This window comes from Montipora foliosa, chromosome 8 (assembly GCF_036669935.1).
Source record: "Montipora foliosa isolate CH-2021 chromosome 8, ASM3666993v2, whole genome shotgun sequence".
Classification (NCBI taxonomy): domain Eukaryota; kingdom Metazoa; phylum Cnidaria; class Anthozoa; order Scleractinia; family Acroporidae; genus Montipora; species Montipora foliosa.
In genome coordinates this window covers 41120591-41125590 of record NC_090876.1, presented here as the reverse complement: position 1 = coordinate 41125590, position 5000 = coordinate 41120591, and the positions used below count along the sequence as shown (strand labels likewise).

The following is a 5000-nucleotide window of genomic DNA, read 5'->3' as shown; positions in this document are numbered from 1 at the left end:
GTCAATCTGTGTTACGAGTTCGAATGTTTTGAGGAAAGGTAGCTTGCAAAGTAAACAGAACGCAGGGTTGTCGGAACAACAACAAGAAGATTTATTCCAAAATGAACGTAGTTTCCACGAAGTAAAACTCTTAACAGCACGTACTTGACAAACTTACACCGCCTCCGCCAACTTGAATAAACACTGCTTCTGTCACACTTGACTAAACACGGCTAACGCCAACTCTCTTCACTTGTGAAAAACTAGTTAGGAAAACACTCCGCTTGGACTCGTCTACTTATATACTCTGACAATAAACTTCTAGAACTTTCTAAAATAGTAATCAATCTAATTCTAGAAAGATTACAAAACACACCGATTTGGAAACGCTTACGCACGAATCTAAAAATAAACAAACTACGAACTCTCGCGAAGCGTCTAGAAAGTAACGCTAGTCACACAATGCTATTTTTCGTAACATAACCCCCTCTTGAGAAGAAATTTCCTAAATTTCTACTAACAACGAAAAATTAGTTAGATAGTACCAACTGAGGAGGCAGTCCAGTGTCTCTTAAGTTATTCCTCTACTCTGCTTAGATAATCTGCTAAAATACTTGTCACCGTTCAACTTCTGGAACAACTGCTCAGCAGTTGGCATAGGCTCAGGATCAAACACGGTTAACTTGTTCAGTTTACGATAGTCCACGCACACACGATTTGAGTTGTCTTTTTTCTTAACAACTACAACAGGCGAAGCATAGGGCGAACTTTATTCTCTTATGACTCCCATCTTAACCATGTCTGTAATATCCTTCTTCAGCGATTCTCTTAAGCTATACGGTACTGGGTATGGTCTTGATCTAACTGGTTGGTCGGATGTAAGCTTGATATAATGCTGAGCCAAACTTGTTGTGCCTGGGGCTTCTGTGAACAAGCTTTGAAACCCATTTGCAAGATCCATGAACTCTGCTCTTTGCTCATGAGAAAGGTTATCTCCTATGGCCACATCATTGACTGACTCTTTCGCGACATAACTACCAATCTCCAGAAAATCAATACTATCCACAGAGTCAACTTCTTCTACTTCACTCTCAACATGTTCGTTCTTACAAATGTTAGCGTTCGTTTCAACAGCAACTGCTCTAACGGAAACAGGATCCTCTCGCTCAAAATACTTCTTCAGTAGATTAGCATGGTAAACTCTCTCTTTTCCTTTTACTCTCACTCTATAATCATTGAGACCAACTACATCACTAACCTCAAATGGACCTTTCCACTGCATTAGGAGCTTGTTGAGGTCGGTCGGTAGCAGCACTAACACTTTATCTCCAGGTACAAACTTCCTGACCTTAGTCTTTCGGTCGTAATAATGCTTTCCTTTGTTCTGGGCTTTCTGGAGCTCGGTGTGCGCCAGCTTGAGGGTATCTTCAAGCTTCTCGCGTAGCTCGAACACATACTGGTAGCTGTTCTTTACTTCAGGCTCCTCCAGCTCTTTCGTCCAAAGCTCTTTGAGAATAAACATCGGTCCTCTGACAGCTCTTCCATACAGCAACTCAAACGGCGAAAAACCAGTAGACTCCTGGGGAACTTCACGGTATGCAAACAGCAACGGGTTAATATAGCGATGCCACTGTCTTGGCTGTTCGCTGCACAATCTCTTTAACATGCTCTTCATTGTTCCATTAAACTTTTCCGTCAGGCCATTACACATAGGATGATAAGGAGTCGTGGTGAGCTGTTTAATGCTCAAAAGCCGCGTCACTTCCTTCATACACTCAGAGACGAACTGCGTACCAAGGTCACTCAAGATCTCTTCAGGCACTCCCAAACGACTAAAGATATCCACCAAAGCTTCTGCTACAGTCTCAGTATCAATGTTCTTCAGTGGGCCAGCTTCAGGATAACGAGTTGCAAAGTCGACCAATGTCAATATATATCTATGACCGTCCTCACTCAGGGGAACAATAGGTCCAACCAGGTCGATTGCTACTCTCTTAAACGGCTTGTCAATTAATGGCATCTTCTCTAGGGAAACCTTCGGTACGGAACCCTTGTTAACTGTCTTTTGACATACATCGCAGGACTTGCAATAACGAGTCACGTCCCCTTGAATGCCTGGCCAATAGAACGCGCTTTGAATCTTATCAGTCGTTTTCTTTATTCCCATGTGACCTCCCATGATCGATCCGTGCGCTAGTTCCATTATTTGACTTCTCAGCTGCACAGGAACCATAACCTGCTTCAGGGGTTTACCTCCGTTCACATAAGGGTGCTTGTAGACGCGGTACAGAACTCCACCTTTCACTTCAAATGAAGTCTCAGCCTGGCCTCTCACAACTACGTCATCTTTCTCCCAAAATTTCTGTAGGCTCTCGTCATCACGTTGCATTTGCTTGAGCTTTTCCCTATCAACTACAGGACTTTCTTTAGTACCCGGTACCTTCAACGGAATATGTTCTCCAGCTTTCTTAGCTTCACTTCTCGTGGTTACAGCACAAGCGTTTTGTACGGGAACTTGCCAGCTTGGGTCTGCGTCGTCAGCAGCTCTTGCGCCTGGTACATTACCAATAATTAAATCATAAACAGCATCGGGAAGACACTGCGCCTCCACTTGGCCCTTGAGATAAGGTGTATCAACATCAATCTTTGCGATGGGAACTTTCCTTGCCGTATTGTCAATGAGCAGCATAACATTAAATTCGCCAGTAAACTGATCCTCAGGCACAAGGTCCCTCTTTACTACAATTCCACTACAACCAGTATCTCTCAGGACATCAACGGGCTTCTCTCCAACTCTACCTTTCACGACAGGCATTTTACGGTTCAATACAAGCACTACTCAACAATGGAATCTTCTTACCACAGGCTAACAGCAACTTATCATCTTTAATACAGGCCTTAATGTCTTCAACAGTAGGTTTAACCTCAGGTGGCTGAACTAAACAACTGGCACTCACTTGACCACGCTGCACAGGGTTACCATCCCTACTTTGTCCTCCTGATCTGCGTCCACCTGATCGACAGTTTCTAGCTTCATGTCCCTGCTTGCCACACAGAAAACACTTCTTCGTTAGGGTTGGGCAGTTGACAGCTTTATGACCTCGGGTGTTGCACTTAAAGCAATGCAGAGCTGGTGGATTAATCTGCATGTTCTTGGCTTCGTCCCTCTCAGGCTGCACTGTTGGCTTTCTGCCCGCTGAGCTGAACAAATGTTTACCATGAGCCTCCAAGTACTGGTCAGCGATCTTCGCGATCTTTGCTAGAGTCTCAGGTGTCCTTTCTCGCAGGTGAATTGCCAAATCCTTAGGGCAAGAGTCAATAAATTGTTCTTTTACGATCAAGTCCTTAAGACCATCAAAGGTTCGCGCAGTATTCGAAAGCTCTAGCCACCGTAACAGGTATCTGTCCAGTCGCACAATAAACTGCTCCGGACTTTCGTCAACTTCTGGTTTGGATGCTCTAAATTTTCGACGATAGCCGTCTTCGGTAAGGTCATATCTCTTCATTAACGCAATCTTTACTTTGTCATAATCCTTAGCTGCGTCCTCCGATAGACGTGAATACACTTCTAGTGCCCGTCCAGACAACAGAGCACTGAGCTTCGATGCCCATCCATCTTTTTTCCACTTAGCCGTCTCGGCAAATCTCTCGAACCTCTGCAAATACGCGTCCAAATCGTCTTTACCATCAACAAACGAGGGGAGTTTAGGTGCCTTAGCCCGATCCTCTCTCACCTCAGGACCTCCGTCAGCATTCTCCACAGCCAAACGTGCAATCTCCAGCTCATGTTCTCTTTTTGCCGCTTCAATAGCCTCTTTCTGTTTCAACAGCTCGACTTCCATCTCCAATTTTTTTAGTTCGCGTTCTTGTCGCCTAGTTTCTCTCTCTTCGTCTTCTCTTCTTTTATCTTTTTCAAGTAATCGACGTCTCTCTTCCTTTTCTTCTTCAAACCGCCTACGGCTTAACAAAAGAATGCAAACTTCCCTTGGCGTACCAAGGGGCAAATCTAAAATAAAGCCGTAAAACCGAAAATACAGATGAATGAATGCACGAGCAACGGGAATTCGGCAGATGACCACGGAAGCTTGTAGGTGCCATTCGAGTTGTTGAAAATCCGACAACAAAGTTATAAAAATCCGACATCCGAGTTGTAAAAATCCGATATCCGACTTGTAAAAATCCGGCATACGCGTTGTAAAACACCGAAAACCGAGTTGTAAAAATCTGACATTCGACTTGTTGAAAATCCCACATCCGATTTGTGAAAATAATGCTAAGACAGCGCAAAGTTAAACCAACAATATGGAAACGTTTCATGATGACGTTCCAGTTGGAATTTCAAGAAACATTTTCCATACTTTTCTGTTAGATTTATATCTGCAATGTGGTGGTGTACCCTTACAAGTAACTAGCCAAGAAAACAGTATTCAAGTTTGTAATTGTACTATTTCGCAGCTGAAAACTGTAAACAACTAAAAGCCCGCCATTTCTAAAACCTATGCGTCAATGCCCAGGCCCCAAAATAACAGGCCTGGAACCTAATATATTACGGTAATTCTGTAACTTTTACTTTCCTAAATATTAAACGCGGTTTTAGTTGTTCAGTTGCTTTTCTGTCTTGTTATTTAATTTGTTAACCTCTGATGGACCGAGACGAAGTCTAGGTCCATAAACACGCAAAAAAAGAACGAGGCCAATATGCAGCCATCTTGATCGAACAAGCTTGGTAAATAAAGGATTTATCATATGGCTTAAAACACCAAAAAATGATCTTTGACCTTGCGGGACCAAGCGAGAAATCCCGAGCGGGCAGTATCGCTCCATCTTGCCCGCTCGGGTAGCCAGCCATAGCGCGGGATTTGGTTCATCTTGCCCTCTCACGGAACTAGTCATATAATAAAAAATTTTACTTCTTACTTTCAAAATTCTCAATAACTGTGCACCGACTTATTTGTCTGACTTAATCAAACCATATATAGACCTTCAAGGACTCTATGGTCGTCTGACCTCGATTTTCTGTC

The 5000-nt window shown here is 43.3% G+C and overlaps 1 protein-coding gene across 6 annotated transcripts in view; it reads right to left on the bottom strand.

Moving 5' to 3' along the window:
- Positions 1 to 5000, bottom strand: part of LOC138013385 (uncharacterized) — a 66841-nt gene that overhangs the window by 7995 nt on the left and 53846 nt on the right. The gene's annotated exons all lie outside the window — the stretch shown is intronic.